A 15,519-nucleotide genomic window follows, 5' to 3' on the forward strand; every position below is an offset into this window, starting at 1 on the left:
AGTAAAATCAGTATGACCTTGGATTAGGCAAAGATTTCTAAACTAAAATAGTTTCTTAACTTAAATTTAATTAATTAGGGGCACCTGGGTGGCTCAGTGGGTTAAAGCCTCTGCCTTCCGCTCAGGTCATGATCCCAGGGTCCTGGGATCGAGCCCCACATCGGGCTCTCTGCTCCGCAGGGAGCCTGCTTCCTCCTCTCTCTCTGCCTGCCTCTCTGCCTAGTTGTGATCTCTCTCTGTCAAATAAATAAAATAGTTAAAAAAATTTTAATTAATTAGCATGTAGTGTATCATTGGTTTCAGAAGTAAAGGTCAGTGACTCATCAGTCTTGTATAACAACCAGCACCCACTGCATCATGTGCCTCCTGAACGCCCATCACCCAGTTACCCATCCCCCCACCCTCTTCCTCTCCAGCAACCCGCACTTTGTTTCCTGTAGTTAAGAGTTTTGTCTCCCTCTCTGATTTCATCTGAGTTTCAAACATGCTCTGTTGGAGGAAAGTGGATAAATTGAATTTCATCAAAATTAAGAACTTCTGCTCTTTGAAAGACACTATTAAGAAGATGAAATACAGGCTACAAACTGAGAAAAAATATTTGCAAATCACAAATCTGACAAAGAACTTATATTCAGAATATATAAGATTCTTAAACTCAGTAAATTTTGCGAAATTCAATATAAGAAATAACCTGTTTTTTATGTGTAAAATATGTGAATAAGCACTTCCCATGTGGATGAAAAATAAGTATGTAAATATATTCAATATCATTGGTTATTGGGGAAATGTAAATTAAACTGCAATGTGATAACATTACATAGCTACTAGAATAACTAAAATTTTCAAAAAATAAAGAATATTAAAATTAACCATGTTCCAGCAAGGATAGAGAGCAACTGAGACTAGCATACATTGTTAGTGGGAATTCAAAATGGTGAAATCACTTTGGAAAACAGTCTGGAGGTTTCTTTTTTTTTTTTTTAGATTTTTTTTTTATTTATTTATTTGACAGAGAGAGATCACAAGTAGACAGAGAGACAGGCAGAGAGAGAGAGAGAGGGAAGCAAGGCTCCCTGCTGAGCAGAGAGCCCGATGCGGGACTCGATCCCAGGACTCTGAGATCATGACCTGAGCCGAAGGCAGCGGCTTAACCCACTGAGCCACCCAGGCGCCCCCAGTCTGGAGGTTTCTTATTAAGTTAAACCATATGACAACAATATTGCTCCTAGATACTCAAGTGAAATGAAATATACATTCTAAAAAAATGTACATGTAAATATTTATAGCAGCTTTATTTGTAATCACCAACGAGTAAAGGCAATTCAAATGTTTCTCAGCTGGAGACTGGATAAACAAACTGTGGTATAGCCCATCCAATGGAATAGTATGCAGTAATGAAAAGGAACAAGCTCTTGCCATTTGCAACAACATGGGTGGAGCTAGAGGGTATTGGGCTAAGTGAAATAAGTCAGTCAGGGAAAGACAAATACCATATGATTTCACTCCCATGTAGAATTTAAGAAACAAAACAGATGAACATAGGGGAAGGGAAGGAAAAGTAGAATAAGACAAAAACAGAGAGGGAGGCAAACCATAAGAGACTCTTAACTCTAGGAAACAAAGTGAGGGTTGCTGGAGGGGAGGGGGTGTGAGGGTGGGGTAACTGGCTTAAAGGAAGGCGCTTGATGGAATGAGCACTGGGTGTTCTGTGCAACTGATGAATCACTAAATTTTTTTTTTAAGATTTTATTTATTTATTTATTTGACAGGTAGAGATCACAAGTAGGGAGAGAGGCAGGCAGAGAGAGAGAGAGGAGGAAGCAGGCTCCCTGCCAAGCAGAGAGCCTGATGCGGGGCTCGATCCCAGGACCCTGAGATCATGACCTGAGCCGAAGGCAGAGGCTTTAACCCACTGAGCCACCCAGGCGCCCCTGAATCACTAAATTCTACCCCTGAAACTGATAATACAGTATATGTTAATTAAGTTGAATTTAAATTTTAAAACTATGGGCGGCTGGGTGGCTCAGTTGGCTAGGCGACTGCCTTCAGCTCAGGTCATGATCCTGGAGTTCTGGGATCGAGTTCCGCCTCAGGTTCCCAGCTCAGTGGGGAGTCTGCTTCTCCCTCTGACTCTCCCCACTCTCATGCACTCTCTCTCATTCTCTCTCTCTCAAATAAATAAAATAAAATTTTTAAATAAATAAATAAATTTTAAAATCTGTTTTAAAAAGGAACAAACTAGTGTTCTACACAACAACACGGATGAATGTGAAATGGGTCGTTCCAAATGAAAGAAGCCAGATTCAAAGGGCTAGTATTGTATGATTTGATTTATAGGACATTCTTACAAAAACGTAACTATAGAGACCAAAAAATAAATAAATAAAAGATCAGTGGTTGCCAAAGGCTGGGGTTAGAAGAGGAGGTGACTGCAAAGGAGGCAGGGGACTTTTGGGGTGGGCGATGGCATGTTGAGTGTCTGGATTGTGCTGGTGCGTGCAGAGTGCTTATCAAATCTCGAAGTTGTATGCTGAAAAGGGTGACTTTTACTGTCTGTAAAGTGTCCATTAATAAAAATGGAAACCATCTTTTAAACCTGTGCTTTTATAATGGTGTTGGCTTCAAACATTGTCACCAAACTCAGTATTAGTTGTAGATAATTTAGCACAGGATTTTAGGAAAAGCTTCCGGGGGGGGCGGGGGGGTCTGTGATTCCTATGGCAAAAACAAAACCCATGCTAGAATAAAATGTGGCTAGTTTCCAACATTGTGTTGTAAGTGTGTCCTGAACTTGAGTCACCTTGGTGCATACTGACAAGCCTCTGGTGTAAATTACGCTCCGTGATTTTTATATGTAACTCTTGATGTCATTTTAACATAAGAACTGTTTAATACAGAGGATCATTATTCTTCTGTGTCATAAAGATACAGAAGAAAGATCTGCAGTGTTCTTTTAGTGCTTATATAATCACTGTATTCTATAATTTTTTTAAGTGTAGGGCATGTTGTGAAAAAGAAAGAACCATCTGGGGTGCCTGAGTGGCTCAGTTTGTTTAGTGTCTGACTCTTGATTTTTGGGGTGCCTGAGCAGCTTAGTTGGTTAAATGCCTGACTCTCGATTTTGGCTCAGGTCATGATCTCAGGATTTTGAGATCCATACCTATGCTGGGCTCCATGCTTAGCAAGCAGTCTGCTTGAGGTTCTCTCTCCCCCTCCCTTTGCCCTCCCACTTGTGCTCTCTCTCTCTAAAATAATAAATAAACCTTTTTTTAAAAAAATAGAAATACTGTCTGATCTAGTAATTTAACTACTGGTTATTTACTCAACGAAAACAAAAACAAAAATTCAAAAAGACATATGCACCTATATGTTTATTGCAGCATTATTTATAAAAGCCAAAGTATCGAAGTAACCCAAGTGTCACTCAGTAGATGAATGCATAAAAGAGGTTTTGTGTGTGTGTGTGTGTGTGTATGCATATACATACAATGGAATACTACTCTGCCAAAAATAAAAAATAAAAAAAAGGATGAGATCTTGTCATTTGTGACAACATGGATGGACATAGAGGGTGTTATGTTGAGCGAAATAAGTCAGACAGAAGGAGACAAATACCATGTGATTTCATGTATGGATGGACGCAAAGAAACAAAGAAGTTACTCCTTTTCTTACTTCCCCTCCCTTCTGGGCTCTGTGTTCACCTAGTCTTGGCGAACAACACTGAGAATGATGCTAGGACCCAGCCTAACTTAGGAACTCACCTGACCTCCCGACTTCTCTCTCTACCACCTGCTCAACTGTCTTCAAGAAGGAAGAGAACAGAAAGCTTTCTCAGAAAGAGAAGCAAAAAGCTTTTCTAGACACACTCAAGAAAACTGGCAAAGTCAGAGAGGAGAGATTTCCCAATTGCCAGCAAAAACAACAATGTGGGCTCTTCACTTACTCGTCTTAACAGATTTCTCAGCTGCATGGTCTGTGTTGCTCTCTTCCTTCTTGAAATCCAACCCCCCCCCCTTTTTTTTTTACTTTGAGTGTAGTTGACACACAATGTTACATTACTTTCAGGTATATAACATACTGATTGGACAAATTTCTACATTATTGCTAAGTTCACCAGAAACATAGCTACCATCTGTCCTAACGGGTGGCTGTTACCATATGATTGACGGTATTCCCTATGGTATGCCTTTTGTCCCTGTTACTTACTCATTCCATAACTGGAAGCTCTAACTCCTACTCTCCTTCACCCACTTTGCCCAACCCCATACCACTACCCTTATGGCAGCCATCTCTTTGTTCTCTATATTTATAGGTCTGATTCTGATTTTGGTTTGTTTTTTCATTTGTTTTGTTTTTTAGATTCCACATTTACATGAAATCCTTGGGTATTTGTCTTTCTCTCTCAGGCTTATTTCACTTAGTATAATACCCTCTAGCTCCATCCATGTTGTCTCAAATGGCATGATCACATCATTTGTATGGCTGTGTATATGCCATTGTACGTATATACCACATCTTCCTTATCTGTTTGCTGATGGACACCTGGGTTGCTTCCATAACTTGACTATTTTAAGTAACTCTGCAATAAATATCCAGGTCCATCTATCTTTTTGAATTGGGGTGAAATTTTTGAATTTTTTTCTCTGGGTAAATCCCCAGTAGTGGAATTCCTGGATCATGTGGTTAGTTCTATTTTCAGTTTTTGTTGGAACCTCCATACGGTTTTCCACAGAGGCTGCACCAATTTACATTCCCACCAACAGTGCACAAGGGTCTCCTTTTTCTCCACATCCTCACCAATACTTCTTACTTCTAATTGTCTTTTAATTTGCATTTTCCTGATGAAGAATGATGTGGAGCATGTTTTTGTGTATCTATTGGCCATCTGTAGGTTTTCCTTAGAAAAATGTCTATTCAGGTCCTCTGCCCATATTTTAATCTTTTTTTTTTTTTTTTTTTTTTTTGGTGTTGAGGTGTATAAGTTCTTTATGTTCTTTATATAGTTTAGATATTAACCCTTTACCAGATAGGTCATTGGCAAATATCTTCTCCTGTTCAGTGGGTTGGCTTTTTGTTTTGTAGATCGTTTTCTTTGTTGTGAAAAGCTTATTTTGATGTAGTCCCCATAGTTTACTTTTGCTTTTTTTTCCTTTGTCTTTGGAAACATAAGTAGAAAAATGTTGCTTCAACCAATGTCAGAGAAATTATTGCCTGTGTTCTCTTCTAGGAGTTTTATGGTTTCAGGTCTCACAATTAGGTCTTTAATCCATTTTGAGTTTATTTTTGTGATGATGTTAAAAGAGGGTCTAGGGCACCTAGGTGGATCACTCAGTTGAGTATATGCCTTTGGCTTAAGTCATGATCTAAGGATCGTGGGATCAAGCCCTGCATTGGGCTCCCTGCTCAGCAGGGAGTCTGCTTCTCCCTCTGCCCACCCCTCCCATGAATAAATAAATAAAACCTAAAAAAAAATTATCCAGTTACATTTTTTGCATGTAGCTGCCCAGTTTTTCCAGCACCATTTATTGAAGACACTGTCTTTTCCCCATGTATCTTCTTGCCTCCTTCTTCATAGGTTGATTGACCAAAATTAATTGACCACAAAAGCATGGGTTTATTTCTGGGCTCTCTATTCTGTTCTGTTGATTTATGTGTCTATTATACTGTTTTGATTACTACAGCTTTGTAGTATATCTTGAAATGCAGGATTGTGATACATCTAGCTCTGTCCTTTTTCAAGACTGCCCTGGCTCTTTGGGGTCTTTCATGGTTCCATACAAATTTTAGTACTATTTGTTCTCATTCTGTGAAAAATGCCGCTGTTACTTTGATACAAATTGCCTTAAATCTATAGATTGCTTTGTATAGTATGGATGTCTTAACAATATTAATTCTTCCAACCCAGGATCATAGAATATTTATTTTTGTTTGTATCATCTTGAGTCTCTTTCATCATTTCTTTATAGTTTTCAGAATACATGTCTTTCACCTCTTCAGTTAAGTTTATTCCTAGGTGCTTTATTACTTTTGGTGAAAATGTAAATGGTGTTATTTTCTTTCTTTTTTTTTTTTTTAAAGATTTTATTTATTTGACAGAGAGAGATCACAAGTAGACAGACAGGCAGGCAGAGAAAGAGAGAGGGAAGCAAGCTCCCTGCTGAGCAGAGAGCCTGATGCGGGACTCGATCCCAGGACCCTGAGATCATGACCTGAGCCGAAGGCAGCGGCTTAACCCACTGAGCCACCCAGGCGCCCTGGTGTTATTTTCTTAATTTCTCTTTGTTACTCCATTCTCAGCATGCAGAAATGCTACTGATTTCTTGATAATAATTTTGTATCCTACAACTTTACTGAATTGATTTATTACCTCTAGTAAGTTTTTTTTTTTTAGGAGTCTTCAGTATTTTCTATGTATAGTATCATGTCATCTGCAAATTGCGACAATTTAACTTCTTTACCAATATGGATGCTTCTTATTTCTTTTTCTTATCTAATTGTGTGTCTGGGACTTCCAATACTATGTTGGATAAGAGCTGTGAGTAGACATCTTTGTCTCTCATTTCTGATCTTAGAGGAAAGCCATCAATTTTTACCCACATTTATATCACATGTTTTTCTTGTCTCCAAGTTGAGCTAACGGTGATAGGCCCACTCCTTAAAATCCCAGCCTTTCAGGTAGATCCTACCACTGACCAGGGTTACCCCTTCAATCCCTTCGCTCTTTCATATACTCCGCTATTCTCACCTCCCTGCCTTTGTTCATGCCCTTTCTTCTCTTGGGCATGTCCTCCCAGCTCTGCTGTTAAAACTGTAGAATTTCAAGATCCTTTAAGATCTTTTTCAGATTTCACCACCTCCATGAAGCTGTTTCATACCCACATAATTTTCAGATATTTTCCAGTCAAGCTCTTGCTATTTTAATCACAGAGTATTTGGCTAAAGCCTAAGGGTCTTCTTAGAAACCTGCAGATACACAATATGCTCACTGAATTCCATTAGGGTCCATGGGTTAAATCCTTCTACTCTGATGCAGTATCTCCCTTATTTGAATCCTACAGAGTGTTGCTGATGTTTTTCTCAAGATGCTTTTCAGATTCTATCTTGTTCTATGGCTTGTTTTTATTCTTCTTTCCCAGTTGCTACCACCCGTTCATACCCTAGCCTACCTGCACATGTAATTATCCATCAGAGACCATGACTTGCCCATAATCTTGCTTTGCTTGCCTCCTACAATGCCTTGAACATCAGACATGCTTGGTATTTAATTATTGAATTGAATCTAATATTTATAAACCCTGGATACCAGCCTGTGAATTGACTAAGCAGTTGACCAGTTCATAATAATTGCATTGCATATAAGTTTGGAGAAATTATCACTTTATAATTATACATGGGACATAAAATGCTTGCTTGCCAACTGTTTTGTGTGCTGTTAACTTCCAGGGCATCCAGTTCATTGAATTATAGATGACAGCCATGTCTTTGTAACCCATAAACATGTGGAAAGATTTGAATAATTCATCCTTCATTTTAGGTTCAAAGGAGAAGTTGAAGTTGGCAAACAAAGTATCTAGTCTTTGATGTCTTACTTTATTTCTGCATTCAGTGGTATTGCTTTCATTTCTTTCCATCAGGTCACACTTCTTGACCAGTTTTCTCTCCATGCATATTTGGTATTTCTGTGGCTCTAACACATTTTTTTTTAAGATTTTATTTATTTATTTGACAGACAGAGATTTCAGATAGGCAGAGAGGCAGGCAGAGAGAGAGGAGGAAGCAGGCTCCCTGCTGAGCAGAGAGCCTGATGTGCGGCTCGATCCCAGGACCCTGGGATCATGACCTGAGTGGAAGGCAGAGGCTTTAACCCACTGAGCCACCCAGGCGCCCCTCTAATACATTTTAAAGATGCTCACCGTCCAGGTCTGTGTTTGAGCAGATCCCACTGCTCTCCCATGTTAGATCTGGCTACAGTTTGTGTAATAGTTTTCAATATCAAAGGATCCTACAGTTCAAACCACACTGGACTGGCTAATAGATAATCCTCAAGACATTTCCACCTGTAAGATTATTGGGAACATTTCTTTTTTTTTTTTTTTTAAAGATTTATTTATTTGACAGATAGAGATCACAAGTAGGCAGAGAGGCAGGCAGAGAGAGAGGAGGAAGCAGGCTCCCAGCCAAGCAGAGAGCCCGATGTGGGGCTCGATCCCAGGACCCTGGGATCATGACCTGAGCTGAAGGCAGAGGCTTTAACCCGCTGAGCCACCCAGGCGCCCCTATTGGGAACATTTCTGACCCATATAATTGTCAATCTGGTTCTCAATAAGATACCCTTAAGCCTGTTTTTATTGAGGCTGTTTTCAAGTCAATGTTGGTTATATTCAGAGGGAACAATATTATTTGCAGCAAGTTTCTCCCTCCCACACAGCTATCCCAATGCAAGCCCATGTGGTGGTTTCTATTTTATGGTTTTGACCAGCCAGTTACTGAGCAGCTGTTGAACTTCATCCCACTTCTTAGGAAGGGCTTGTCCCACTCCACATCCTTTAAAAGGTGACTTCCCATGAGCTAAATACCTGCAAATAAATTGATGTCTTCAGTGTGAAATTGTTACATGATAAGGTTCACAGATTTCAGTTTTACTCTGTTTTTTAATATTGACATTTCCTAGAGCATCCCATCTCACAAGAGAGATGTTAGTTCGATATGTAATGAAAAGAACAAGAAGCACCAACAGGGGAAAACATGACAGCACAGCATCAACGGAGGGGTGCTCTGGGTACTTTGTTGGAGTTAGGCTCTAGGAACTAACTGAAGAATCAGAAGAGGGTTTGTTCCATCTCAATTATATTTTCATGGTGCAACCATGCTTGGAGGTTAAGATATCAATGGATTAAGCAGTGTTGGCCACCTATTCAAAACACTATGATGGGGAAAGTGTGCTGAGAGCTAGATGAAAAATACAATGTATCTGTGAGCGACACAGATAAGTCATGAGGATATCATAACACAGCACAAAAAGAAATAGTATCTTACAGGCAGTTTCTTTGACATCAGCTGTAGCAGTATTTTTCTAAATATGTCTCTAAAGACAAAGGAACCAAAAACAAAAATAAACTACATCAAAATAAGCTTTTCACAGCAAAGAAAACCATCTACAAAACAAAAAACCAAACTGCTGAACAGAAGATATTTGCCAATGACCTATGTGGTAAAGGTTAATATCTAAGCTACATAAAGAACTTATATAGCTCAGCACCAAAAAAAAAAAGTCAGATTAAAAAATGGGCAGAGCGTTGGTGGTATAGTGGTGAGCATAGCTGCCTTCCAAAAAATGGGCAGAGAACCTGAATAGACATTTTTCTAAAGATGACCTACAGATGGCCAAGAAATACACAAAAAGATGCTCCGCATCACTCATCATCAGGGAAATGCAAATTAAAAACCATGATGTTATATCACCTCAAAACTGAGAATGGCTAGAATTAAAAAGACAAGAAGAAGTAAGATGTGTTGGTGAGGATGTGGAGAAACCCACGGAAATGGCCAAAGAAGAATGAAGCTGAGATCATTAGATGTGGCAGTTTGTTCCTGGGGTTGTAGGAATCCAATAAATAACATCCCTCTGCCACCCTCCTGAGCTCTAAGCCATTTTTAAAACGAGCACCAGGAATCAGACAGACAGTGATCAGACTATGACTTTATCACTGATGAAACCAGAATAGAGAATCCATTTTGAATTTGTGGCCAAAACTGGGCTTCCTGCTACTTTCACTGTAGAATTGAACTTGCTCAAGTTAAAGGCATATCTGCCAGCTGGCCCTGTGCATGCCTGCAGAGGACAGTAGCAAAACATCCAAAGCTCAGGCTGCTCTGAATGAGAGGAAGAGCCTCCTGTGTCCTTTCCCTTCTCCCTGGGATGGTCACTCTTTCACCCTTGGGAGGCGTGAGTAAGTGAATGGCAAGATGTAGAAAGATGGAGAAAGAAGGTGGAAGTTACCTTTCTCAATAAGAAGGTTTGAAGACCTTACTCTTTGAACCACAGCCTTACGCCAAGGTAGGAATCCCAGAGAGGAAGAAGATGGCCCTTGATGTCATGATGGATGCAAGGAAGACCAGGTTATGATGGGAGCCTATTGGATTCAGTGGTGACTTCATGTTTTTGATAGTCTCATGAGCCATTTTTAGGTCAATGGCCTAAGTAAATTCTGTATATTTGTTTAATCATCTCAACAATCCTATGGGTGTTAATGTTACCGCACTTCAAAGAGAGATTGAGGAACTTGACAGTTTCAGGCACAAAAAGAATTTGGCCAAAGTCCCAGTGGAGAAGGCCGCAGAACTAAAATTCAAGCCTGAATCCATGCTTTACCCACTAAGGCAGATAAACTCCTGGGTGGCCAGCAATTACAGTCAGGATTGTAGGCTAGACCAGTGGTGGCCTAGCCCAGAGGAGAAGCACTGTCTCCTTTCAACATTCCGGGATGTTTCTTGGTGGCACGGAGGAGATGAGAACCAGTGAGCTGGGAGGATAGATATAACATTTCTTCTTAAAAGGCTAGGTATCTCTGGTTCTTACCGTCCCTGCTCCAGTGACATGCGTGAAGGGAACTCAGTACTGTTGAAGATAGCATCACTGAGAAGAAGGGTATTGAGCCCATACTCTGAATTACAAAGGAATGAATCAAGAGGAATGGAATAGACTGAGGTCAAAACATTTCTCTGGGGGGCGCCTGGGTGGCTCAGTGAGTTAAAGCCTCTGCCTTCGGCTCAGGTCATGATCCCAGGGTCCTGAGATTGAGCCCCACATCGGGCTCTCTGCTCAGAGGCGAGCCTGCTTCCCTTCCTCTCTCTCTCTGCTTGCCTCTCTGCCTACTTGTGATCTCTGTCTGTCAAATAAATAAATAAAATCTTAAAAAAAAAAACCCAACAAAACATTTCTCTGGGACCAAAGGAAGACCCTTTTTCTCTTTTTTTCCTGAAAAATTTCAGAGCCTTTCTATACTTCAGGGTCTCAAAGAAAGCCCTGAAGACTAAATTAGTTTAATGAATTAGAATCTACAAATGAACCCCACCCCCTCCATAAATTCTATCCCCTTGCCCCTGTTTCCCACTATCAGATGACTTGGCTTCAAAGAAAAGTAGCATGAAATTACAATTTTGTATTTTATTTCAGAAAAGGTTTTCTCTGCCTTTCTGGTTTACTTATTTTATCTTTGCATGAATAAGAAGCTAAATGGTAAATATTCACATTACTGTTAATATCCTGGAGGAGTAGGGTGGGTATTTATTTTGCAAACCTGGAAGGCAGACATAGTTACGTAGGTCCGGCCCAACATTTTGTCAAGAACTGAGCCTTGTTGGGAGTTGGAAAGGGAATCCAATATAGTGAGTTGAAAAGGATGACCTCAGCTTCCTTAATGCTCATTATTGATGAGAGAAGACAAAGTCGGCATGGCCAGGGCTGTAGCAGTGCTCTCAACTCTCCAGAAGATGCAGGATGAAATTCAAGTACTTAAAAATAACTCAGCTGTGATCCTGATGCTTTTTACCCCATTTCCCTCTCGGCTCTACCCCTTCAGGACTCCTTCCATTAACATTCTCCGGTCACCCAAGGTTTTATCTATTGATTTCCCTTTGATGAGATAAAGCCAAGCAACTGATGTGTGAATTCCTACAGCCAGCAGTCAAAGATGCCAGGTGAATAAGTGTTACTTTGGAGAATTGTGATATCCTTGTTTTTAAAAAAAAAAAAAAAAAAAAAAAAAATGAAGCATTGGTTTGTATGAAAAGGAGGGAGGGAGCCAGCAAGCACCAGCCCTCTTCATCCTGTCGACGGACCCGGGGTGGTATTTGCACAGCCTTATTGGGCCAAGGAGTCTGGGACCTGAAATCACAGGACATTCATTATTCTGTAATTTTGCAAGTCAGTCACCTTTGGGGGCCTCAGTTTCCTTCCTTTCAAGATAAGGCTGAACCAGGTGCTCTCCAAGGTACTTATACTCTGCTGTCTCTTCAATGAGTCATGTTCTTTGTGGCCATCATTATTATTCCCGCTCGGTGACAGAGAAAATAAGACATCAAGAAGTGATGTGGTGCAGACCTCCAGCTGCCTGAAAGGAGAGGCCATACAGCACATGTCTGAGTGGGAGGCTTCTTTGAGATGCTGAGATTAAGTTCTTTATTTTCTATCCCTGGGAACAAAAATTTCACCTTGAGGGCAGAAACCAAATCAAATTAGAGCTCCTACTAATTAAATTTCCCGCAGTAACTCAGAATATAAACCAGGAGCCAACAGGATGCATATAGCTGCTCGCAGGACTGCTGCTTTTGTCTTTGTCAAGAGAATTAAAGAAATGCTTGTTCACATTCCTATGAAATCATGAAAAGAGCAAACTGGACATCTGTACATGATAAATTGAGCTGTGGCTAAGCTAACTTGCATTAATTATTCTGAATCACCATGAGGAACGATGCTCATGCCTTTCCCTTCACGTTCTGCTGACAGAGCCATCCATCAGACGCCTGCTCTGGTTTCCGCAGGAGACGCCAACCCCAGCCCATCTCCCTCTGCCGCCGCTCAGGCCCTGAGCAGAAAGGGGTTGGTTTTTGACTCACCACATTTCCTTTCACTGATGTTGAGAAAACAAAGAAAAATGTTTTTCTGGTGTAATTGCACATTTCCCCTAATCTTTATTTTGTTTTGAAACTGAGACGACTAATATATACAGAACTTCCTGGGCACGTGCGCACGCACACACACACACACACACACACACACACACACACACACACACACATGAACAGCGTGAACAGCCAGGCTGGAGTCTTATGGACACTCCATGTTGTGAATAATTCTTCCCAAAGATGAAATATTAAGCTCGTCTCCGAGCATCTAGGACACCAGCTTCCCGGCTCACCAGCTGCATTTGGGCAAGTCCTCTCCTTTGCTGTTTCTTCCCTATGAGTTGTGAGGTTTAAACAAACACAGGCTCGTAGAGCATCTCGAACGTGCAAGGGGCACAGGAGGCAATGGGAGAATTTGTACTGCTGCTCTTCGTTCTCCCTCTGTGGCAGGATGGTCTCCTGGATCGTGTCAAACCCACACTCCAAAAATTCTCAAGTTAACATCCTAGTACAAGGGACAGATGGAACCACAGAGAGAATTCGAGCTTTAAGTGAAGTCGCTACACTTACCCCAGGATGCTTGAGGCCCCAAGCCACCTTACCCAAGCCACCTTAGCCCCATTGGCTGGTCACCAACACAGCAACCATTTTGTGGAAAAGACAATTTGTCTTTTTTTCTTAATCAACATTTTATATGCTTTATTGAAAGTTGACAAGTGCAACAGTTAAATACAGTGACACCTTACAACTGCGTAGAGAACATGCACAGAAACGTATGCATAGAACTACTATACGGGTAATATGCAGAAACCCCTACTGCAAAATTCATTTCATTAGCTAGAATGGATCATTTTTCAAAGTATTCCAACAGCTCAATCAAAAGACTTCAGTGAACAGGAATTTACTTCAAGATACTGAGCAACTAGAAGATTTCAGATTACACAACGTGACCGACGGTGCCAAATTCTTAAAGCGTCTTTAGGTGTGGTTTTCTTCTTGTAGCCTTTTTTTAATGTAGATCTCTGTATAAAAGACAATCCACACCTCTTCAGACAGCCAATGAAACATCTAAATTTCTATCTGTACAACCTAAATAGTAGTTACAGTCCTCTATGGTACAAAATAGTTACACTACATACACAGATATACAATAAGCAAAACAACCTCCATGTAAGAGCGCCTAGGTCCCAGCTACCTGTCACCGTTTTAGTCACTAGGAGTTTTGTGTCATCCACTGTTTCAGAAAGAGGCACAGGACTATTGTTTTTATGGATTTTTGGTGACAGTCAGTTCAATGAACTACGTTTCCCCTCATCTTAGGTGAGACTGTGCGTCAGTCTTTACTCTGACCTCCCTTTTAAGGTCCTCCTGGGGGAGAAGAGGAGAGAGCAAAGTCCAGTGGAGCCCAGTGCTTCAGACCCCATGGAGTACACCTCATGCAAGCAGGAGAGAACGCTCGGGAGCAGGGATGGGGGACAGGAAAGGGGTGAAAAGGCACACAGCTCCTCGGCATGAATGAAACCATTGCTCACGTATCTGCCAAGCCGCATGAGGTCCCAGTATATCCATGCTAATTCTTTGATTAACCTTTAATTCGCCCAACTAAGAGATTTCTTCAAGCCAAAAGCATGTGAGTGTTTAATCCTGGAAAAAAGAGACAATGGCGTATACATCAATCTTGCTTCTCTTTCGCAGCGAGCAATGAAATGGGTGACTGTGCAGGCAGATTCCCCCTAGTACATCTTCTCCGGGCTGTTCATTTCAGACGGCAGCAGCCAGTTCCACGGGGGCATAGGAGGCTATGCGGTGGGTCCTGAGCCCTGGGACGCTGGCTGGGCCGGGGCTGTGTGGTCCCCTGTGGCTGTGTGGTGGCAGCGGGGAGCCAGTCTGCAGCTGAGCCTGAAACTGGGCAAGCTGCTCGGGACTGGCCAGTGTCTTCAGCAGCTTGTTCTCCTGCTCCAGCTGGGAATTTTTCCTCTATTAGTTCTTTGATTTGCTCTTTGAGGACCTCCACTTCCTCTCTAACTGCATACATCGAATGGCTTTTCTCCGGATCCATAGCTTGCTCGCTTTTGTTGTCAATAGCTACTACACTTGCACCAGAGGAGCTATTGTCAAGTCTCACAGAGGCGTTTTCAGCCCCCAGCAAGGATGACAAGAAAGAAATTGAGAAATGTCTCAGTTGGTAAACTCCTAGACCCATCGCCACTGGTCTACACCATTGGGATTTCATGCAATTGCAGCCAAAAATACCCTGGCGGAAAAAAAAGGGAATACCAGCAGCCTTGTTTGAGCTAGATTTAAAAAAAAATCTTCTGGCTTTCTACAGCCCAGGGAGAAGCAGAAAACAGCAGCCCTAATTGAAAGAAACCCAGCTTCTGGGGCTTGGCAATCCCGGGAAGATGCTGATCCCACCGTTGTGCAGAGAAGCCTCCCAGGACGACAGCCAGGATCCACTAAGTCTATCGACAATTTGTCTTTTGTTGAGCATAATTCTCTTCCAAAGACGCATTAGCTGATAAATCTCCAACTTTTTCAAGATTATTTTATTCAAACAGTTGGACCATTCAATCAACTGTCAACTGTGTGATTGAACTGAAAAGTCAGGTTGGCCCCTCAGGAAGCTTGGCAGGCTTGTGGCAGACATGTGACCGGCGTGTGGCCAGTGTGTGGCTGGTATGTGGCGGGCATATGGTCATGCTGAGCTGAACTGCCCAACAGAAAGCAGAGGGCTGATCCCTGATAGGTAAGGCTTGTCTTACCAGTACAACAGCATTAAGAGAACCTCACCCAATTCATCTATCATTTTAGCTTTTTATTCCCTTCATGATCTAGATTCAGAAGCTTTTCAGAAACCCAAATCAGTTATTGTTCCCGTGGCCCTCATTTTA

General features: G+C 41.4%; 1 protein-coding gene and 1 pseudogene across 3 annotated transcripts in view; one reads left to right on the forward strand and one right to left on the reverse strand.

Moving 5' to 3' along the window:
- Positions 1-15,519, forward strand: part of PLD5 (phospholipase D family member 5) — a 400,444-nt gene that overhangs the window by 326,326 nt on the left and 58,599 nt on the right. The gene's annotated exons all lie outside the window — the stretch shown is intronic.
- Positions 14,419-14,939, reverse strand: LOC123927399 (annotated as a pseudogene).

The sequence above is a fragment of the Meles meles genome, chromosome 17, assembly GCF_922984935.1.
Source record: "Meles meles chromosome 17, mMelMel3.1 paternal haplotype, whole genome shotgun sequence".
Lineage (NCBI taxonomy): Eukaryota > Metazoa > Chordata > Mammalia > Carnivora > Mustelidae > Meles > Meles meles.